This window comes from Corvus brachyrhynchos, unplaced genomic scaffold (assembly GCF_000691975.1).
Source record: "Corvus brachyrhynchos isolate BGI_N302 unplaced genomic scaffold, ASM69197v1 scaffold182, whole genome shotgun sequence".
Classification (NCBI taxonomy): domain Eukaryota; kingdom Metazoa; phylum Chordata; class Aves; order Passeriformes; family Corvidae; genus Corvus; species Corvus brachyrhynchos.
Window position 1 is genome coordinate 2,360,077 of NW_008236807.1, and position 24,087 is coordinate 2,384,163.

A 24,087-nucleotide genomic window follows, 5' to 3' on the forward strand; every position below is an offset into this window, starting at 1 on the left:
CTCATTTGAAGACAGTGTATTGTGATTTTTCCCATCTGAGACCGGTGCAGACTCTGGCATTTTACCAGAAAACAGGTGTGGGCAGTGTGTATAGGCAGGCTGACTGAGAGACTCAGATGCCAAATTTTTCTGAACACTGTTAGTTTAGAAATTAGGAATTTACAGGTGTTTAAATAAGTATATTTGTTGCAGTGGATTGGACTGATTTAGGTAAGGCCAAATTGCTGTATGTGCCCAAACAGGCTGTGTAGCAAAAAGAGCAATGTATGGAGAGATGTGGAGAGTAAAGTTGTGGTCTAAAACAAACCTGGTGTTTCCTAGACAAATCTGGTTTCTAAACCCAGTTTTTATTTCATATAAAGGTTAAAATTCAGATTTCTAGTAAAAGCACAGACCTGTTTCAAAAACTATTCTAAACTAAGAAAGGGAGGGCACAAGTGTTTCCAGGACTGGGACATGGAAGTGTTTTTTTTAATTTGTTTGTGGGCAGCAATGCAGCACAAATTGCCAAGACCTGGGTTTGAAAGCTCTGTTCCCTTCCAAACACTTACAGTAACCATAAAACCCAAAAAAGAGAATTTTTTTTTGTGGTTTATGACCTTGTTGCACTCCCACAGAGCTACTGAGTGTCGACAAAGGATTCTTGCCCCAGGTACTTGGGCATGTGAATAAGGAAGGCTGAGTTCACCCTGTAGGTTTGCTGATTTGTATGGAATCATGGAGTTGTTTGGGTTGGAGAAGACCTTTAAAGGTCACTTAAATCCAACCATCAACTTACCAGCACCGTCATGTTCACCACCAAACCATGTCCTCAAGTGCTCTATCCGTATTTTTTTTTAACATTTCCAGGGATGGTGTCTCCACCACTGCCTTGGGCAGCCTGTTCCAGTGCTTGACCACCCTTTCCATGAACAAATTCTTTCTAATATCTAATCTAAAGCTCCCCTGGCACAACTTGAGGCCATTTCCTAAAATGAAAGGTTCAGTTAGTAGGATATTTTAACAACAACAGCAACAACAAAATTACAGGGTCCGTTCCATAGCCTTTGTGCACACCTGGGGTTCCCTAAGTGCTGCATACTCAAATGGAATTACATACTTCCTTTTAAGAGCAGGAGAGCCAATTTCTGTGCCATTTGATGGGATAGGTTTGGTACTGGCTGCTTATCAAACACTGAGAGCACTGCAGAGAGGGAAGTGAGGGAAGAAAAAAACTGAAAAGTAGTAGCAGAAGATGTTTTGGCAGTTAAAGACTTCTCTTGTAGAGGGATTGTTTCCAGGACGACAAGGTTGATGGAATTACAAAGTGAGAGTTTTCTTTCCTCTTCAGCTTATTAATCAGTGAGGTAGGAAAACTTCGCTTTGTACGTGAGCTGTGTTACATCAGTTATTTTTAGTCTGCACTTGATTGTCCATGTGGCTCTTTTTAGCTATTTAGGAGATACCTGGCATGCAAGAAATCATTTTAGCTTCATAGGATTTTTTTAAGGTCACATGGTATTTTAAAAAATGACAATCTGGACTATTAACAGCTCTTTCTGGTATTTTTTTTTTTGTGTGTTTGTTTCTCAGAGAAGTAAAACAGCTTTGTGCTTTAAGTTCCAAGCTCATCTCACTGGTGGGATGTGAGTTTCTTTCACTGTTTGCACAGAATTTTTCCTCTGTTGGTATAATACATTTTTTTTTTTGTATATACTAATGATATACTGTCATGCAAATGAATTTGGAATAAATTAAAGTATTAATTTTCTCCCAGAGTATATTCAGCTGTAGGATTCCATTGTGAGATCTATTTTCAACTGGAGTTTGGGACTTGGAATAAGGCGGCACTGAATTAAATGTAGTTGCCAATTTTAAAGGGGCACAGCTCGTGTAAAATCACACCCATCTCCAAAATATGTTGATCTATTTAAAATCTGGAGGAGTATGATGAAATCTGTACTTGTGTGGTTTTCCTTTGTATATTGATTGTATTCCGAGTGTAATTTTTTTCTTGATTGTTTTTTTTTTCCTGCACAACAACATTTTGAGAAAGAAATGCCATTTTTTTAAAAAACCACAAATATTGGCTGTGCATTTTAGAGGCTGAAATAACAAAAATAGTGTCCAGGTCATTAGTGAGAAACACACTTCATAAAGCTGTATTGTTCTGCTGAATTAAATAGCTTGAAGTTTAAAACTCTGCCCCTTATAAAGGAGTTTGATGATTTCATACCCCCTAATGATACATGTATTTATTTCATGTTGTGATTTTAGAATTTAGGATTAAGAAAACACTTCTCCTGCGTAGTTGTCTGATGAATTAATGAGATACTCAGCTTCTTTCTGAATGTTTTGGGGTTCTGCTGGTGCTGAAGGTTGGATGCCATGTCTTAAGACTTGGGTGATCACTTGTGAGCAGTTAAGTTTATTCTTTGGATGTGTCTTTCTATCCAAATCCCTGATCCTTTATTGATCCTATGCTCAGGTGACTCTGGTGATCACTGCACTGTTCCTGTATCCTGGGGCTTTCCAACTTGTTGGAAAGGGAAGGGAAGCTGTTGGACAAATCCACGCCGGCATTTACTTGTTGCTTTGTTATCCCTTCCTGGCTGCAAACCATAGCCAGAGTCAGGATTCTTTCTGGCTGGTGTCCTCCTCCTTCCATCTCTCTCTCTCTTTTTTTTTTTTTTTTTAATGCTCTTTTTTTTCTTTTTTTTCCTTGCAAATTACCATTTTCAGCAGAGCAAGAGCAGCCCTGACCTTGAGCGATGAGATGTCTCTGTGCTTCATTTTCCACTCTGTCCCCAGTTATTTAGTTATTCCATTATCTGGAGCATACCAGTTTTTCTTCATGGAGGTTTGAGAAGTTCTTCCAGGTCGCTACTTAGCCTAGTAAGGGAATGAGGAATTTTTTTTGCTACTTCTTCTGGAAGTTTACTAATTATGTGGTTAAATAGAGAATGTAGCATCAGAGCATTCTTTTTCAGGACAATACTCTCATAACTCTGCTTAGTAGATTTTTCTGTTTGTTTTTCTGGTTGCTTGCTTTTCTTTTGCTTCAGTTCCCAGTAAGGTATGGATGTACTTTCTCCTTTTCTACGTATTTGAATCCAAAGCACACAGCAGGACATAAGGGACAACCCTTTCAATATTCAGTTCCTGCAGAAGTTACTTAGAGTGCCTGAAACACAGGGCTGCCCAGGTATGATCCCACACCAAGGGCAGGTCATCACCTCTCTCAGTTAGGTGCTGGAGGCCAACAAGGAACACTCACAGATCTAAGAAGACATATCTAAAAAGATACTTTTGAGCAATTAGATGATTTTTAAAAATGTTTATTCACTTTCTCTGTGGATGCGAGGAATTTCTTTGGTCAACTCTGCAGTAGGTCTTGGAATTTATTTCTAGTTCTTCAGTGTTATGTTCAAGTCACCTGGCAGTCTCCAAGGTTCATTTTTATAGAGCAGTTTCATGTAACAGGAATACTCTGGCAATCAAAATCAGAGAGACAAGAAGGATGGAAATACTTTCCAGTGTTGACTAAAAGCAAGCAGTAAACTTGAAGCATTACTTAACAATGTGATGAGAAATGTCAGTTCAAGCAAATACTTTTTTTTTTTTTAACAGAATTTGTTTTCTTTGTTGTGTTGCAGAAAAAGAAGCGGTGGCTGAGTTGCACAAGTGAACCAGGATGACACAAAATGTAAGTCAAAAGGAATACTCGTTTTCCTATTTTATAAGACTATTGGTCAGCTGTTCTATAAGACATCCATTTAATTAAAAAGGCCATTAGTTTTCCTCATTTTCTGGACTGTCAGTGCAGTTTGTGGAACTGCCTGGGTTCCCTGGTTTGGAGCCACATGGCTCAGGGTGAGTGGCACGAGGTGGATCTTCTCTCTCCCTTTGTCATCACTGTGTCAAGGCACAAAGGAATTCAAGGTTGGGTTGTGTCTTAATTATTGCAGCTGTGGTGGTCCAGGGATGTAGAGAAGAGAGGTTGGAAGGAAAGAAGGGCCGGAAAGAGATTTTGGCCTCCAAAACTTGTTAGTATTGTCTGTAATACCAGCTGGTGTAAGAAAAGCTTGGACCTTACTTTAAGGCTGCTGTATATTGGCTGAGTATTTTGGAATATGCTTAAAACATTTACTTGAGTACCGTAAGTGTTCATAGTTTGATGTGGCTCCATGGTTTGGAGCAGCCTGGTCTAGTGGAAGGTTTAGCACAAGAGTTTTTCCATTTTGGTCAAGAGAGCAGCATGTTCTTCAGTGGTATTTTGCATAGCAGGCCTTACAGACCATCTCTCTGATTAACTTGTAGTAGACAATGGCAAATTTTAAAGAGAGATGCTTCCAACTGTCTTGAACAGAGCATGTTCTGTGTGATAACAACATCTACATTGCAATTGTAATAACAAAACCTAAGGTGATTCTGAATCTGGTTTCACACCAGCTAACAAGTGGACTCATTATAAGATGATGTGAGGTTTTCTATGTATTGTTGACTCAACTCTAAAATTTCTATAACTCTGCAGAATGTGTCTCAGCTTGTTTACTGAGCGAGAAGTATATTCTTAATGCATAGGTTTTGATATTATTGGTGACTCCAGTTTTTCCAACAGCGTTTGCAGGGTGTTATAGTTGTAATTTTTTTTTTTACTTATATGAATGCCATTTTAATTTATACCCATGTCTCTCTTTTTAAATTTTTTCTGTTGGAAAAGTTCTAAGTAATTCTGCAGAGCTGCTTTTTATAGATGCTCAATATTAAAAAAAAAAAAAAAGTGGTAGAACATGTGTCAGGCATCTGCAATTCCTTCAGCATCATGTTTTCCATGATGATTTAATAGCTAATGAGTCTCCTCAAGTATCTTTGCTTCCAAGACCTATTTTATGGTAATAAATCCTCTTTGCTGTAAAATTCTTGAAATGATTCAGTAGGACAATTGTTTCCTTAGCACATTCCCTGAGAGATCATAGACAGAAATGGAAAAGTCCTTAACCTGGTCACTTTTTTCCCTGCAATACATGTGGTCAGTGCTGGAAGTGATAATGATGTTGCCAAGATTTGTTCTGGTGAACTTCACTTGTCCAGTGCTCCCTGCTCATCCCTTGCGGATTCACAATGAGTTTTCTGTTAAGAGGTGCTAAATTACACTGAGAAATGCTGATCCAGATGCAGAATAAAAGATTTGTCATGGTGTGATGCAACTTCTCATTTTAAAAAAGGTCTGTCTCAAAATTTATATGAAAGTACCAATGAAATTACCCAAGACTTCCTTAATTTCTTCATCCCTTTGCACATGAGGGTGGGGATGGTGCAGTCCTTGGGGTAGAGGTTGATTTAATAAATTACCAGGCGTGTGAGGGTGGTTGACTTCTCATACCTGATCTGTCAATCTCTGGAGGGTGGTCATGCATTATGTAACCCCTTGTGGCTTTCTGACACCTGGAAAAGGCTGTTTAAGTTGGTCTTTAGTTACTGGGGGCAGGCAGGGAAGGAATTCAACCAAGAGCCCATGAGGAGTTCTGTGTAGTAAGTAGCTGATCTAGAACATGATGCGAGCAAAGAAAAAGGAGATGGGTTTTTGGTGAAAACTCTGCACATCTGGAGTTCCAGGTGAAAAACGAGCAGGTTAGAGAGGGATTCAAGGAGAAATGGCATCCCTTGATTTTAAAATTTGTATCTTTGTGCATTTCTGCTGTTTTCTTCCTGTGATGTTTTCCAAGTTGAACATCAGATATGGTTACAACCTCTAGGATTGCCCAGAGAAGCTGTGGCTGCTCTGTCTGGAAGTGTTCCAGGCCAGGTTGGACAGGACTTGGAGCAAACTGGGATAGTGGAAGGTGTCCCAGCCCATGGCAGGAGGTTGGAATGAGATGATCTTTAAAGTCCTTTCAAATCCAAGCCTTTTTATGATGCTTGAATCGTCCTTCAGGTTTCATGCTGAGGGAAGCAGTAAGTTCTGGGGTTAGTTCTTCACATGAGCATTTCCTTAAAATAATCAGGCTTTAGGATCTGGGATTCTTGATTCTCTTTCCTACCTCAGAACAGGAAGTAAAGCTTTGCAGTTACCCCAAGGTTTAGAGCAGATTAATGTATTAAATTAGATTAAATCTCTTACATTTGTTTTGGAAAAGGGAACCTTGTATTCCTACAGGCCTCACCTGCCAAACAGAGATAATTCCATTTAAGCTGTGCATTTTAATCAGGTGCTTTTACTGCAAGGCATAAACCTTAGTTTTTTCAAAGATGTCCTTTAAAATGATCCAAAATAACTTTTGTTACAGTCACGATAGAGAACAACCTCTGCACTTAAAAGATGGACTCCAAAATTCCATCTGCCCTGCAGGATCTTGGCAAGGGTATGCTGTGTCATGTCAGTGTATTCACTCCAGTTTATGTCTTACAGAAAAAATGGTAGTACCATGCACACAGACACATCTAGGGTTGGTAGAAGTGTTTTCTGTCATAGCCCTGTTCAGATGGTTGGTTGGTTGTGTGAGGCTGGTCTTAAGAAAGGGCCAGATGATAAGAAGCCCTTTATTGGCTGAGGGAGCGTTCTGCTAACTCATGTACCTTCCACAGAGTGGCTTTGTCAGTCGTGTTTGTCACTTGTGAAGTGAGGGCACCAGGGCTGCTTCAGATCTCAGGCACAACAATAAATATTAATATTTTAGCAGTACTCTTTAGCAGTAAAAGCCCAATATCTGACCTCAGGAGGAGCTCACTCCTGGCTCATCTGTGAGCAAGTTGGTGTCTTGGAGCATATTCCCCTTTATTCTGAATGAGAAGGAGGGTATGAAAAGAAAATTACAGACAGCAAGGGTAAAGAGGAAGCTATTTCCCTCTTCAGGTGTCCCTTTTTTTCTGAGAAGGTCCACAGGCTTGGATGGCAGTAAGGGAGACAAACCCTGAAGAGGTCAGTGTTGTTGGAAGTGAGGGGAGTAGCCATTCACACAGGCAGTGGGTATTCAAAGAGAAACTCTCCATTTGACAGTGCTGTCTTCTAGAAGACTTAGAAACATAAAAACACAACTTGGTTTTGAAAGAGGGCTTTTAATTTATGTCAGATGTGAAAGTACCTGTGGGTTTAATGTGTGCTCTGCAAAAAGTGAGGAGCTTGCTAAGATGAGTTCTTAGATTTCCTTTTTGTGCCTTGCCTCTGTGGTGAGGTGGCTTCACACAGAAAACCCTGGCACCACCAGTGGTCACTGAGAACCTTTTATGTGCCTTTTGTAGGGGTAGTCCTTGTGCCACATGAGCTGTGTGCTGGAGTGATCTGTGTTACCCACTGCACTTCATGGGGCTAAAGGATGGTTTGTCAGTGTTTTGGATAATTGCCTCATCTCTGCCTGCAGTGAAGTAAATCTGCATCTGAACAGAGAATACATAAAATGCATTATACATTACATTAATGCAGGAAATAGAGGCATCATAAATATATCTATTTAGTAGCATCTTAGCAATTTCAATTTTCATAGTTTCCAAGCAATGTTTTCTCTCGTCATAAGATGAAGGAGTGCTAGTTCAATTCACTGTGCCCATATGAAAAAGAATTTGCCTTTAGATAAAAATTTAGGACTTTCTTTTTTTTTCCTGTTTCCTTGGTTCTGAAATACTAAATCCTTTTATATAGTATGTGTAGAGAGGAGGAGATAATGGGTGAGATACCACATCAAGGAAAAAAAAAAATCTACGCAGACCAGAATTAACACTTAAATGTATGTGGAAGACCTTGTTGGAGTGTTGGAGTGCAAAATGGATTTAGGTTTTTAAAATGAAAGAATGGTAGGACACAGAGATGGAGCCTGGAGATCTGTGTGTTGTTTGTGCTTCTCATCTGTTGCATAAGCTTGGACAAGCTGCTTTGCATTTTCCTGCTTCATTTCTCCTCTCAGAGATCTGTGTGTTTCACTTGCTGATGGCAAAGCACTTCAAAATCTTGAGTTAGTATTATCATGGACTTCTCTAAGCTTACTTCAAATCCATTTCCTCCTCACTTATGCCCTCCTAAAGACAAGAATAAATGGAAATGTCTTTTTTTTTTCTTTTTTTCTAAATGCTATGGATTGACTGATATTCTGCAGCTGCTCATGGCAGGATTTAACTGGTCCTTCCTGATGTCTGAGCATCCACTGAGCAGCTCCAAATCCAGAGCCCTGTTGGGTACATAGTGTCTCTAATTCTCTTAGGGCCATGGTCTGCCAAGAGGTGTTTCCTTCCTCATTGTAATCAGCAGCCTGGAGTTGCCCAACGTCCTGGTGTAAGAGACCTTCACAGGCTGATCTTCCACGGAAACTCAGTTTGCATCTCCCAAAAGCACTGCCAGGGTATCAGTGTTCTCTGCAGCATCCTTGGGTGTGTGGCACAGCGCTTCAGCACCTGTGCTTCTCCTCACGTCCTGGTCCTCAGAGGTGCAGGACTGATGTTCCTGTGCCAAACTGGGGCAGAGTGAGTGTGAACCTCAGTGCAGGGAGACATTCTTTACCTCAGGTGCTGCTGCTGCTGCTGGAAATACGTGAAGTGAATTCAAGCAGGAATTAGAGGGTGTGGATGCAGTGGCTAACCAGGAAAATGCATCGATCCTGCTCAGCCAAGTGTTCTAGAAATTTAGTTTATGGAGTTCAATCACTGCCATTAGAAGAAACCCCTCTCCAGTGAAATCTGTGTGCTCAGAAGCAGCTGCCACACTGCTGGGCAGCTTTGCATTCTCCATTAAAACATTACCAGCATCCTGGCAAGGATCCCAGGGACGGAGCTGAGGAAGTGGATGGTATAAAAGCAGAACTCTTTGGGCTTTTTGTTCTGCCTTGATCCGTCAGCCTTGCTGCGACTGTGCTGTGACAGAGCATCTGCATTCTGCGTCTGGAGACACGGAGAGTGAACTCCTCAAGGATGGCTGCTCATCCCTGTGCTTCCGTTTAGGGGTGTTAAAAGCCCTGCAGGCTGTACACAAGCGAGCTGTAATTTATTTTAATTAAATACAATAGCTGCATGCACGCTGCAGAAGGGATAAGACAGGGATTCCCCACCTCTGATTTATCGTCTTGCTGTTTGGATTTCTTTGCCATTGTCTTCCCACTCACAGATTTATGCAGGGATGTCTCATCCTTTCCCTCCTGTGCTGTTAGCAATGGCATCTGTCTTTCAAAATACAATTTTTCTTAAATTTTTCTGTTGTTGAGAAGCCATTCTTACCGTGTGTAGCAGAGCTATCCCTGCCTTCCTGACACACACATACCTGTGCAACATTTATTTTAATCAGAGAGCTACAGGAAGCAAAATCCGCATCCCTTGGAAGCCTTCTCATGGCTGATGTATATTTTTTGAATTAGGGAGCTGGGAGTACCCACCCTGGGGCTGGCAGGCAGCCTGGCAGGAAGCTGGACAGACTGGCCTGCCGGCCAATCTTGTTGCCTTTTATAGAGCTTTTTGGTGAAATCAGCACATTTCCACGCAATCGGTGCTTTGCAGTGCAAATTTGTTGTGTTTGGGAGGTTTTTGGGCAGCTCTGGTTTTAGACTGCAGCTTGTGACTTTGGGAAATGGTTGACTAATTTTAATAATTACTAGAGATGGTTCTGGGAGAAGAGAGGAGGTGTTTCTATGGAAGAAAATCCTCTTGGAAGGATGTTGTTTAGCTGGTAGAGGGATTGCCTGATGCATGCATGACACATTCAGGTAGGTGAGTTGGCTGGCAGCGACCTTACACTCCCCATCCACAACTCTTGCATGACAACTATTTCTGATCAAACTGCTGGCCACTGTTCTTTCTTAGAATGGAAATCCACACCATGTAGGACCTGGATCTTCCTCCCACCTCTTTTGGTAGGGCAGAGTAAGAGCAATCAGTGGGGAAACACAACCTGGGAGAAGCAGCAGAAGCCTTTGGGTCTGGAGGACAGTGTGTGGCTGCACTCCATCTGCACAGCCATGCCTGGTGCTCTGTCAGGAGTCATGGGACTCTGGCCTTTGGGTCATGGAAGTGCTGGGAGGAAGCCAGCTTGCATTCCTGAGGTTGAATGTTGAATGATGTTGGCATTTTCTGGACTTCTTCAGCATCTGCTGTAAAACCCCTCAAACCCACTGGCACAGCAGAACATCCATCCAGCACTTGAGACAGATCAGGCTGATCGTGAGTGTATTTTCTCTCTTGGTTCTCCTCAATAAATGAATCTGCCTCAATGGAAGGTTCTTTAGATTATGAAGCATTTTGAGCCTCTGAGTTTACAGTGAATCACAAATTAGCAGTTCTCTGAAAATAATGTCAAGTAAAACTGGTCTTTGCTTAAGTTGTTGCTGCTTTCAGAGGAAACATGAATGTGACCTGGATTCTCAGAAACAGCTCATGTTGTTGTGGCCTTTGAGTATTCCTTAGAATGGATCTGATGTTTACACAGACATAAATAATCATCTGTACAGTTTTGCTGAGCCTCTCTTAAATGAAATGCCATCCACCAGGGAAGGATATATTTGAAAGTACAAAAGACTTAATATGTTTGGATTTTGTTGTTGGCTGTTGGAGCTCTGGTATTTGTACAGTCGCTGTGTGAAAGGTGAGTGCGTAAATCCCATTGGAGGAGAACCCAGATGAAAACCAAGAGCAACAGTAAAACCAAAATGAATAGGAAAACTCTCCTGTTGTGTGATTAGTTTGAATAGGTTTGGTGGTTCTTGTGTACATGGAGTGTTAACTTCACAGGATCCCATCCAGGGACACAACACATAAGTAGTTCCTCAGAAATCAAAGGAGGTTTAATCTTAGAAAACTTTCGTAGTAGGAAAGTGTGGCCTTTGTATTCAGAGGCTAAGCTGGTTAAGCAAACATCGGATATTGACTTGATTTCTTAGTCTGGCTTTGGGTTTGAAAAGTATCTACTGAAAGGAAACATGCCTCTTGTAAAAAAAATATATTCATCTTCTTCCCCAAAAAAGTGTGTGTGCCATGAGCTCCTGCCTTAGCAAACAGTGACTCTTTTAACTCCCTTTGTGCTTTCTGTGTTCTCCCTGTACTCTGCTCCAGTGCTCAAGGTGCACTGGGAAATTGAGGTCTCATAATGTGGCTGTTGTTAAGTAAAACTACCCTGAGATTCAGGAGTTCAGAGCCTGCAGGAGTCAACTCTGCAAACTGTTTTTTTCCATACCCAAGAAGCGTGAGTCAGATTTAGCTAAATGAGTCAAACCTGTCCTCGGATTCATTTGAAGACAGTCTAATGGATGTATAAATTAGACCAGTATTATTACTGTGCACAGAAAAGGCTTCTGAAGCTGATTTAGTTTGCAGTGTCCCTTTGAGTGCCAGGGGGTACAGGGTGGACAGAGGTGATGGGGCAGTGTGGCAGCTCAGGTTTGCCTGGGTGCCCAGGAGGGGCAGGGAATCATCCTCAGCATGGAGAATGGGCACAGGTTCCCTTTAGTTCATTGCTCCTGTGGGAGTCATCCAGGGCCTGAGAGAGGGTTCGTGTGAGTGTGCTCATCCTGGGTGATGCTGCTCAGCTCTGCCTTCCTCCTGGACAGCCCCAGGGATACGAGGATGAGCATTGTCCCTGGGATTGAAAAGATGGCAAAACCCCACTCTGCTCATCCCTTGGGAGCCATGTTGGGCTTCCAGACACAACTCTCACAGCAAGAGCAATATTCTCCTAATGCCTTCCTGAAATGAATGCCTTTCCCCACGCTTTGCATTCCTTATGCCAACATTTGTGTGCATAAAGCTGTCCTCCCAGGTCAAGTGTCTGGAGCTGCCACCCTGCAGCAGGATGTGACTCCCGCATGGTTTGCTGGCTGTGTCATGCAGGAACCCTCCCTTTCCTCGGAAGGAACTACATGACCATTAAACCTCGAGCCACAGGCACTTTCCAAGTCCCAGTTTCTTCTCCTCTGTTCCGGTGTTTAACCCTCACTCTGAGAAATCTCTCATTGGATTCTGACTTTTTCACCAGGAAATGAGTTTGATGGCTCCATTCTGAAGCGCTGCTCTTTGCCTGGCCGAGTCAACAAACATCCTAATATTGTGCTCAGAAAAGTGACTAATCCCTCCTGTGTTGAATGAACTGGTAGACAGGCATGCATTTATTTTTCCTATTCCTGTGTGCTATCAATCTAGAAGGAATTTTTGAAACTTGCATTTTTTTCCGCAGTTTTTGGTGGGGACCCAGAGGAAATGAGTGATGGAATTCAAATGTAGCAGTTGAAAGATTTCTGCCATTACTTACTTGTGATACAAAGATGGGTTGGCAGCATCAGATACATGATATGCACAATCCTTTGTAGGTCCCTGGATGGTTCTAATTCTTGTATAACTCAAACCAGCACAGAGTTGTCTTCACTCTCAATGAAGAACGTCATGTTTTTGAAATTTATTGGGTTTAGATCATTCAGATCTTCATTATCTTTTCTAAAAGGTTTTGATTTATAAGATGATGATTGTAGAAGAGTGGAATTCAGGATTCCAGCAGCAATCCTGTCACTTTTTTGGTTTTGTTTTTTTTTCTCTAGTTTAATTCTGGCAAAGTTTTGTGAAACACAGTGTTTAAAAGGTGTTCTGTACTTTTTTTACTCCTTTTCTGTCTAGTTCCTGACTTCTTCCATCTCTGTGAGTTTGTGATTCCATTACCTTCCTTCATCTCCAATCTGCCAGTAATTTCTGAGTTAATTAGCAAGAAGCTGAGAGCAACAGGTTTGAGATTTTGTCATGCTAAGATTTCTTTTTGGGAAACTCTTATGTTCCAATTGGAGAAAGTATCTTTTGCCTGAGGGAATTCAGAAGTCTGCTTCCCTGTCATGCTGACCTGCAAAGCTGTTTCTCTCTCTGATGCTCATGTAAATTTTTATTTCTAAGGAATTTAACAAGATTCACCACCGGCAGTTGCCTCTCTCTGACAGCTGCTCAAGGATGTAGTTTAAAGTAAGCCTGTAATTTTTTGGCACCTGTAGCTGAGTAAGATAAACCCAATCTTGATCCACACCAGTAATCTAGTCACTGTTGTATGGGTGTAGAGTCTCCCAGAAGGTGTTTTGTGTACATGAGTGCTGTATCCTATTCACTGCAGATGGTTAGGGGTGCTGGAGTGACTCCAGAGAAGACAGGTTTATCATCAGCACTCATTTTTATTCAGGATTTCTGAAAAAGAACCACTTCCTGGATAGGATGATAAACAGTTACTTCAAAAAAAGGAAATCTTCCTATCTTGTTTGGAATCTTTCTTGGGGTTGCTGCCCCACATGCTGGAGACAGATCTGGCTGTTGTGATGTACAGGAAAATACCTGAGGATCTGGTGTTTAAAGACTATGAAAAAACACTTTAGGGAGTACCAGTTGTATTTTCAACCACCTACATTATTGCTCAGCTCTTTACATGAGACATGTGCCATGTCTCTTCAGACAGCACAGAAAAATCTGTCTTCAGTGAATCTGTGTGTCATTTCTAAACACAGCAATAAAATCACATTGTACTGAAACACTGGACTGTATCACTAACCCCATGTATAAAATTCACCCAGTTGATTCATATTTTGTTGCTACAGTGTGTGAAATAGAGTTGAGGTTTCTGACCCCTAAGAAGATGAATTGCCATTATGGTTTTGTTGTCTGCACACATAAAGTCTGTGTTTCACCAATTGTTTGTCAAAAGGGAGTAGAGTCCTTCAGTATTTAAAAGAGGGCATCGCATTAAAACTGAGCTCGTACCACAGTGTCTTTTTTCTCTCTCCTTTTTTTCCACTTTTGGGTCAGATGATTCAGGTTTTCCTCAGTGCTTTTAACCTTTTGCCATCTGAGTGAGCTGCTCAGGGGACAGCAGAGCTGTGAGGCCATCACTGAAAAAAAATGCCTCTGCTGGGAGAGCTCTGTTTCACTGTCTCACAGTGTTTGCTTTTAGTTCTTAGCCCTTTGTTACTCTCTGTTTTTCCTCAGCACTCAAGTGGCATCCTGGTAAACATTCCTCTTTACTTATTCTTTCACCTCTAACACTTTCCCCTTTTAGTATAGAAATCCATGTGTGAGATAGAGGAAAAAAAAGGGGTTTGTAGCTTGTATAATTTACCAGCTTTTCGTGGAAATGTAGACTTAATTGCTGGCAACAGAGCAAAAAACCAGATCGTTACTGTTTCTTAATTGTCATTGGTACAAAAATTTCCATACCTTGTGGATGCTACATCATAAAATCATCCTAATATTTTGTTCCCCAGATAATAAAGTGAGTGAACCCTTTAACTTCCTTTATGAAATGCAAGAGAGAATTTCCAGTGCACTTGTGGGCTGTCCTGCCTTTTAATATTTTTGAGTAGATTTTGAAACATTCATGGGGTGTGCAAGAGTGTGTAGCACACCAGTGAGTATGAGTTGGATTATTTGGAGGCAGAGTGGTAGAGATGGCAGAAATATATTTGAAAATACCCTCTGAATAGTTCATGTGGTTTTTGTGCAGACAGAAGTTCTTCACCGAGCAGACCTGAAACAATTATGCTGTTTGAAATCTGATTTTAGAATGGCTTTATGTTCTCACAGAGACCAAATATTTTATCTCGTTTTGAACGTGATAAATCTGCCAAAGGCGACAGAGTTAGAACAGACCCACATTTCTGTAAATGAAAGCCGAATTTGGTCCTTCTTGTTCTGTGCTTTTTAGTCATGTGATAATCTTTCCATAAATCATGTACTTGAAAGGTTTTCTTACTTCCTGCTTTTACAAATCAGATCATGTAAAATGCAGATGAGCCCAGCTTCTGGTTTATTAAGCATAAGCAGAACACCCCCTCTAAATCCCCTTTGGTCACACCAGCCCTGCTTTCCCCCCATTTGAAAAGAAGACAGCAAGAATGACAAACTTTGACTAATAAAGCGGAGTTTTTTGGTCTCCTCCCTTTCTTATTCTGACCTGTACTGTGCTTTCGTTATAAAGCAAACGTAGAAATTACCCTGTGGGAGTGGTGAAACTGCAGCAGAGAAACAAAAACTATTTGGATTCATCCGAAAGCTGTTCATTCGCTTGCTCCTCTTTTTATTAGCGGCTCGAAGCGTGCAGCCTGTCTTGTTCTGACTGCTTGTCTGTCAGCAAGAGCAGAGGTAATTCTTCGTGTGTCTCTTTCCTTTTAATAGTGCTTTAATTTTACCAGAAAAGTTATTTATATCTTTATGATTATCTGTTATTTTAACTGCTTTAAATATGTGGATACAGCTGCCTGGGCATATTCTGTCAATTTCAGCGAGCTCCTTTTCCAGTAAGTTTTATGGCTTTTTTGAGTAAAGAAATGGGAGGTTTTAGACTCAGATCCATGTTTTACAGGTGGAAATCCCAGCTCTCTCCACTGGAGGTTGCAAAGCAGCTTCCAGCAGACATCAACAGCCAAAATTTAGTCTGTAGTGGGTTTTTGTTTTATTCATCCACATCTACCACGGTGAACATCTCTCTGTGCTGTTGGTGTTGCCAGCACTTTCGTGTTAGGGAAAATACATTACTGTAAACTGATGAGCAAGTTCTCGTTGCTGTTTGCTCTGGCGGGGTAGGATATTTTTAGAAAGTCGTTTCAGAAGTGTAGAACTTCCTGATACTTTCTTGTGAATTCGCTTCGAACTGAAAACACGGGACTGGCAGCGTTTAAATTCCGAGAGGATCGCTCTCCCGAGGCAAGGGAAGTGTTCCTGGTCCCTGGCTGCAAGTGCAGGTTGTTAGAGTTATGAGACCAGAGGTATGTTAACGACCAAAGAAAAGTTTGGTTTGGCTGGTGGCTGAAGCAGCACTGGCAGAAAAGCCTCTTAAATATCGCCGGGTAATTTTGTGCTCCTTAACGCCTTTGCAAGGTTTTTTAATGGGGGAAGGAAGGAAGGACAAACGGAAATCCTTTCAATTCTGCTAATATTACCTCAGATAGCCACTTCTGGAGCTATTCCAGATATATTACTGGGTGTATTTCTGTGTTCTTCACATGAAACATTTCCCTGAGCATTAATCCTGGAAAGTCTTGGGTCTTCTTGCTTGTGTAGCACCAACAAACATGATGATTGTGAGCGTGTGTGCGAGGGGAAGTGGTGGCTGTATGGGAAAGGGCAAGACGACAAGTTCAAAAAGAGAAGGACCCTCTGGTTATGTGCCCTGGTTTTAAAAAAATATTGCCAAGTGCTTAATGATATGTGTAAGTGTGGCTTCTGATGTTTGCGTTAATTTTCACAGTTGCAGTACAGGTCAGTTTGTCTCTGAAAATGTAGATTTTCTGAAGTGCTCGGTGAAATCTGTGTTTGTCAGTCCAAGGAGTTGGAAGAACAGCAGCCAGCTGTATTGAGCAGGGAAAATGTACATCAGGACCCTTAAGTTAAAGGTTAAAATTAGAGTTCTCTGCCTGAGATCTTGGGCATGTGATTGCATTCTTCTGTGTTGCAGTTTCCTATCTGGAAAATTAGGATTAATAATACTTACTGGTAGATGTGGTGCTTAGGGACATGGTTTACTGGTGGACCTGGCAGTGCTGGGTTAATGGTTGACTTAATGATCTTAGAGGGCTTTTCCAACCTTAATGATTCTCTTTCCTTATATGAAGGAAACTGAATGAATCCATTGTTGTTATTGTCTCAGTATAATCTGTAAGAATCAAGAATTGCTACAGTCAGGAGCTCTTCCAAGTGACGGTAAAGGTTTGACAAAGAAGACATGATAAGTCACAATTGATGGTTAAACTCTATTCCTGTAGCAGCTCATGCTAGTACTCTGATTGCTTCTGTTGAGTTGCAAGCTGATTAGAGCCTAAAATTAGGTTTGTTGAAGAACAAGAAGAGTTTACATGAAGGGTAGTCATTACCATCAGCTAAATAAGATTTTATTTAAATTAAAATTGTGCAGTAATACATGGCAGGGAGGTTGGAACTAGATGATCTTGAAGTCCCTTCCATCCTGACACCTTCAGTGACCAAGCCAAGATAACAAAATTCTCACAAATGGATTTGCTGTTGTCGCAGTTGTGTTCAATGATTAACTGCATGTAGTTCTTTAAAAATTCTTTTTAATATGTATTTCTCCAGACTTAAAAAATAACTCAGCTATTGGAAATTTGGATTTCAGCCTCTTTGCTCAAAAGCTGTGAATGTGCTAACATACATTTACTGCATGTAAGAAGCTGACTAAGTAGAAATGCAGTGTACAGGAGGTAAGCAAGGTGATACTGTTTCTTCTTGCTCTATTTCAGCTGGGGTTTAAAGTGGTAAATCAGTGAACTGGTATTAATATATTTGTATTTTTGCCATTGATTCCCAAGTTGTTAAGGGAGGAAAGGTTTTCCTCATTTATGCTGAAAAATGGACATGAGAGGAGCAGAGTTTTCCACTCCCTGGCTTGCTGGGTCATGCCTGGGACACAGACTTGGTGTTCCTGTTGTCAGTAAAATGAGGGTAATAGATGGAGTTGTTCACAGGTTCAGAAATTCTTCAGTGATTCTAAGCCCCTATGAAAACAAGAGATGGAAACTTCCATAATAATTTGTGCCAGTGTTTTTAACTGGCTTTTAGAACCAAAACTTTGCAGTGAGTTTGCACCTACATGGCAACTGAAGAACCTGCCTCTTCTTTGTCCTTTCTTTCAACCCTCTGCTTAACCACAGCACACATCAATATGTGACCAAAAAAACTGAGCGTAGGAATTCATATTTGTAGAGCATTATCCATAGATGACTTTGTGCTTGTTCAGTCCTCCTTATTTTGAGGTTCTGAAACGCTTTCGTAACTTTTTCCATTCACATCCCTGCCTTGAATTGAAGCCATGTTGAAAAAGAAAATGATTTTGCATTCTCTAACGAAAACTTCCAAAATTTACCTCCAGCTTCAGCAACACTTCACTGCTACAGCCCTTTTTTTCCTAATCTGCAGAACAGAGCAAATGAAAATAAATAGAAGCTGGCATGTTTCTTCTTGTGCAGTTTTATTGGTGTGCATGTTTGTTCATTTGTCTCTTCACTTGTAGAATTCCATGATCTTACAAAGTGGTTTGCGGTTTGGTCTGAATTGATGAGGCTTTCCTATTTTTCACATTTCAACCATTTCTGACATTTTCATGCAATAGAAACAATGCAGCAGAGGAGCCGCAGTTCTTTTGAAAATAGCCATCAGATACATTGGTGCCATCTTACTGCTTGGAGAAGATTTAAAGGGTATCTTGATGGATTTTTGAGCATATTTTACTGAAGAATTTCAGAGGCCCATTCATTTGTATTTCCATGCTCAGTTGTCCAAAGCTTGCTAACAAATAGAGAGACAGACATATCCCAAAATGTGGATTTTATACACAAGTCTGATAAGGATGGCTACAGATCTTGCTGATTTTATGTGGAATATCTGGGTTGCTCCTTTCAAGGGTTTACCCCTTACCTGCAGTCACCCGTTACGTTGTTTTCATGATTTGTCTTAAAATGGAGGAGAATTTGGCTGTATCCTAAGCATGGGACTGGGCAGCAGCACATGGAACAGGGTTTGATCAGACCTATGTGACTGCTGGAATGTGGATTTGAGTGTGGTGGCACAGCCACGGCTGTATTTTCTTTAAAAAGCAGCACTGTGTGCTGTACACGCTGTAACAACAATAACGCTCTGAAGCAAGAGGTCACATTGATTCACACTGGAGTTCACTGGTCCTCAGACTTCAGCTGAGGTCAGTAATGAACTGAAACAACCTTTCCAGCATTTGCTTTTCCTAGTAATGGTGCCAGTGGAGATGCTGGGAACGACCTCCTGGAGTTTTCAGGGAAACTCATTGTTCACATAAACTCTGAGAAGGAATTTCCCTTCCTTCTTGGCCTGCTAGGTATGCAGCGAACCATACAGTTTGTTTTAGCTACATACCATCTGCATTTTATTTTTGTTTTGTTTACTGACTTTCCACCCTCCAGAGTATCACTGTGTTGTTGTATAGTCCACCTTTGTCAACAGCCTGGGATTTGCTGCTCGTGTTGTGCAAGTTGTTGGCCGTGGAAAAAATGGAAATTGGTGTAAATTCCACCTGCGTTGCCCCTTCAGGAGAATGGGCATGAGTGCTTTGGTTGTTTTGGGGCTGCAGTTTGCCTGGGGCACGTGTGATTACATATTTTGTCCTGATGGAGCTGTGTGCTGGGACCTGCACTCTGGGGAGGACATCGCTCTCCCAAGGATGAAGGTGGCTTCTTGCTTGTCTCTCTGAAGAAGATCTAAAGCTGATGGACTGCAGGAACAACCCCAGCCCCCAGGATGCCAGTAGTTCTCTGCTGTTAGAGCTGGAACGCTCTGGGGTGCGCAGTCAGGTCAGTGATGTCTTGTGTGCAGACCTTGGGGTGGCCAAACACCAGAGCAGCCGTGTTGACTCTGGACTCTGGTGGTGCAGGCTTTGTGCAAAGACACCAACTGCTGCGTGCAAGCCCTCGAGGCTCAGGTGCTGCGTTAGAGTGACAGGGCCACGTAGCTCTGGGATCCAGGTTGGATCTGTGCCTCTCGGAAATGCCATGGCCAAGGCAATAAAACCGCCCAAAGATGCCAGGAGCTGCCTTTGCAAAGAATAGTATTGTTATTGATGGTTTTTCATTAACTAGGTTACTCCAGCTTCCTGTTATCAGGCATATTTGAAAGTTGACTGTGCTGTATTGTATCAGAGTTCCTTTCTCCTGCTTCATGGTCCAGAAGTTTGCCTTTTCTTTTGAGATAGCATTAAGCTGTTTATTCAGTATCACTTGTGATCCAAACATGGCTGGATTGTTTTGAGAGACAGATCTTCAGTATCACTGCGGTCACTGTATGAGCTTCTTCAGAGCTGGGTGAGATTGAACAATTGCTTAATGTTCAGTGAGCAAAATTTCCTTTTTCTGTGCAGAACTTGCATCCAGCAGCAATGTGATGATAGGGCTGCATGACCACATTTAGTAAAACAGTCTCGTACCAAGACTTCTTGCTGTTAAGTAAATCAAAACATGCTATTTCACTGGGTGACTTGTGGAAAATTAAGTAAAAGTTTTATAATTGGAGCTTCTGCAAATGCTAAATAGCACATCATAATAAAATCGTTCAAGTCTGCTTACATAAATTGTTTATATGCTACTAATCCTTTTTTATGATGAAAAGAGCATCCAGGGGGCTTTTAGTATGGGGAATTTGTATAATCTTGTAGTTACTCATGCATTTGACTTCCACAGTTCGGCTGACAAATGTATTGACAATTTTTAAATTTGAAGCTCCTACCTGAGCCCAGTTGGAAGTTTCTCGTGTGGAATACTGCTCAAAGGTCCTGTTATAGCTGCAGAATAATCTGGATTACACTGACTCTGCAAAGGAAAGAGATTACACAAAATGCATTTTGTTGTCAGTCTTTCCAGAGTGAAATTTCATCCTTCTTGCAGAGCGCAGTACCTTTGTCCCCTAAATTCTGCTGATGATCCTTTCCTTTTCACTTGCACACCAAGTCCTAAATCTTCGTTCTTGGCTGCTTGCATGTTGAAACCTGGGAGAGACCTTCTGTAACTTTAACCTTTACTTGCCATGGAGAGCAGCCAACACATACCAAAGCACTGGTGGAGAGTTCGGGATGCGATGGCCAATGCACGCTCGCTGTACTGGGAGTGAAATCCCTGGGCTCGACTAAAATTTAGCCCCAGAGCTCCAGATCCATGTCATTTCTTGCAGAGGAAGACGTGAAAGGAGACTGGTTGTCAAAGGATTAAGTTCTCAAGGTTTTAGAAGACATAAAGCAGATTTGTTCACGTGTGCAATGCTGTGACCTTTAACGTGTTACGTGTACGTGCGTGGGCTGGGGGAGGCTCAAGGGAGGCTGAGCTGAAGTTGGGTGAGAACAGAATTAGGGCTGACCCAAAGTCTGCCCTCAAACTCTGGGGAATAGAACGATGTCCTGAGAGCAGCATGGTTGGGTGGAAGTACACAGTCAAATTTTCCCTCAGACCCTCAACTGTGGATAGTAAATGAGGACATACTGTCTCTTTTGGTGACCTTTCTTCAGTCGTACTCGTCTGGTTGCTCCATATCCTTGCTTTTTCCAGAGAGGAGCTCACAGGGAAATAAATAAGGTATCACTGACTGTGCCAGAGTGAATTTGCTTATAGACATGTGAGCATGGTGTTACGAAATGGAAGTCGGGCGTAGGGAATTTTCGAATCCCAGGATGAAAATAATTTTGGAGAAGTATAGACAAGTTTGAAGCATTACCAGTAGAAGTGAAAGTTGGTAGGTCCTTTTTTTTTTTTTTGCTGCCACCCAATTCCCTACCTTTTGGCAGCGGAGATGGGTTTTGTTTTATTTTGTTTTTTTCTCCACGAGACTCAAAAAACATGAACAAGCCTGCATGGATTTTTATAACATGATACTCACATCATGGGATCACAGAATAATTTAAGTTGGAAGGGACTTCATGAGGTCTCCAGTCCAACCTCCTACTCAGAGTAGGATAAGCTTTCTCTGGAATTTACCTGGTAATGTTGCTGCAAATGAAATTTTAGAAGTAGTTGTGATTATTTAGTCTTTGTAGTGAAAAAATACCTGGCAGAATAAAGGCCACTGGTCAATGCTGTGGAAAAAAATAATTTCCAAAAAGCAGGTGATTTTGGGAGATGCAGGCAAAGAGGATAAAGAGAAGATCAGACATAGCAATAACGAACTTATTCTGACTGATCATCCCTGTACTGATTTTCAACAATTAACAAATATGTATTTAACTAACCTGTAAGTGATGTCAGTATTGGGACCCATTGCCCTGTCTTTATCTTTAATCCAGGCTTGGACCCTGCTCTGGTGCAGGATTTGTGCAGTGGGATGGCTGCAAACAGAGGTGGAGTTGGTGCAGAACTGGGAGAGTGTGAATGGCAGCAGGACACGTGAGTTCCCCTGTTTCAGCAGAGCTGTGTTTCATACTGAGCTGCACTGGAATTTCTAGAAGAACTGGAGATCTCCTGATAGGTCCTTACCTAGCAAAGTGCTTTATGCCTATCAGTAATCCACATGAAATTAGGATCTTGTGCACCGAGGCCTTTATTTTTAATAACAGTTACTTCTGAAATTCCTCTGTGAGCTGAAAGAACAACAATAAAATAATTATCAAAATTTGATAGGTCTTTTAAAAAATGGGATTTCCTGACTTCATAATTAGACATAGGGGATTGACTTCAGAGTCTTGAGTATTCCCAGTGAAGACCAGTGACCATTGCTGATTTTAAATGATACTTGAAGTGGAAATAATGTGACACAAATGTTGGAGCTGGAAAGAAGTGGAAGGCTGGGGTTTTTTGGTAACTGATGGAGCTAAGGAGAGAGTTAATTCCTGGGTACCAGCTGAGGCCAGTGGAGGGACGTGGGTACATGTACTGAGGGAAAGAATTATATGACAAATCTTAGAAATATCCAGCACATTTGGAAGAAGAGGAGTTCAGATAAGCCCCTTTGAAAAGCAGGAAGCTGTGCTTGTTAAAATCAGTCCTTGCTGTGAGCTGCAGGTCTTGGCACTGCTTGGCACTATAGCTCGTCCAAGGCATATTTTGGCACGAGCTGGGCTTGACCAGGAAATTACTTTCTCTGGAGCTTAGTGTTGAGGGGAAGCAGCTTCGCTTCTCTTTGAAGGCACGTCTGGGGAAGGTGTATCACAAGTGACTCTGCCTGAGCAAGTTGATAAAAACGTGTCTGGGTGACAATAAATGTTTTCAGCTTTGCCCTGAGCAGCCACTTCCTTTGAAGTTCCTGTAGTAGTTCCATTATATGATGTTTGCAGTGGTGGGAGAAGTACCTCAAACACATTTACGAGGCAACTTCTATGTTACAGAAAGCTCCCAGAAGGTGTGACACAAAGCTTTATATAAAAATCAGGACCCTGCTCCCCAAAGTGGATTTACATGATAAAAATCTCATTTATCCCAGTGGGTTTAGTCCATGTTTTCCTGTGCAACCTCAGTCATTTCCCAATTCTAGTAAAATCTTTGTCTCTCCTAATTCAGGCTCAACCTGCAGAGGAATTTTGCTTCTCTTCCCATCAACCCATCACTGGAAAGGAAAGAAAGAGAGTATCTAAAACTGAATTATGACTTAGTTGCCAGGGTTTTAGAGGTAAAAGGGAGCATCTGAGAGAATGTAAGTTTTAATCCTACACTAATTGTAGTAGTAGTGAGTAAAATTGGGCTGTAGAATGAAGGTTTCATTAAATAATGTTCTCAGCTGTTGGTTTAAGTTGGGCCTCTAATGTGTAGGAAAACTGATTGAGGGATGAACAGTGCAGAAGAGACTTGTGGTGTCTGAGTCTTTTCATAGCCAGCAGAAATTCACAGGGTTTTGGTAGCAGCTTTTTTCTTTCTTTTTTCCATTTAATTGCATCTCTTGCTCTTGGAAATGTGTCCTATCATAGAGTTTCATCTGCAGGATGGTGTGCTTTACACCTGCTTAAGGTTCCAGCGTGCTGTATTTCAGATCTTCCATGGACAGGAGATTGCAGCAGCTGATGGCCCTGTTATTTGGCACACAGATGGAGCAGGAACAGGGTGGATAAAGGCAGTGTGGAAGCAGGAACCTGTTTCTAACCTGTAACAGAGCCACTGAAATTGTGATGGGTAATGGCAGTGCAGTGTTGTTAACGAAATGTTCTTCAGTTAAAAGGCAAGTACCCTTTCAGACCTCCACTTCTGCCCAGGGAAACAGCTGTTGCCATTAACAGAGGGATGTTGGGGCACAGTTTATAGGAGTCTTACACAACCTCAAAGTAAATGTTCAAACTGGGTGTAGCAGCCCTGACTGGATCAGGTGGGAGGCCAGGACTCAGGTGATGTGGAGCCTGCTTTTATCTTGGAGAGTCATCCTGTTATTTCAGCACTCCACTTACTTTCTCCATGCATTAGCCTCCTGATTTTTGCAAAGTAAATGGAAAGGTTTCAGGCTATCAATGTAATTGAGGAAAAACATGTGGTAACACGTGGTAGGGATGGGAGAGGCGGGTTTGGCTCAGCTCTTTGTTGCTCATCAATACAAAGATAGCATGAAAGATCATTCTCAGATAGAACAGGTGCTGAGGAATCCACTGAATCCATGCAGCTGTTTAGGGTGGGAACAAAACACAAGTGGTTTTTTTTTTTTTTTTTTAATCCTAAAGGGAGATTGTCAGAAATTTCACAGAAT

At 41.6% G+C, this 24,087-nt stretch overlaps 1 long non-coding RNA gene across 1 annotated transcript in view; it reads left to right on the top strand.

The window, feature by feature from the left end:
• Nucleotides 1-22,374, top strand: part of LOC108445142 — a 49,153-nt gene extending 26,779 nt beyond the window's left edge. The window contains exons 3-4 of the long non-coding RNA XR_001859893.1: nt 3,636-3,685; nt 21,710-22,374. This is a non-coding gene — a long non-coding RNA (uncharacterized LOC108445142). The remainder of the gene's footprint in view (nt 1-3,635; nt 3,686-21,709) is intronic.
• Nucleotides 22,375-24,087: the final 1,713 nt, after the last annotated feature.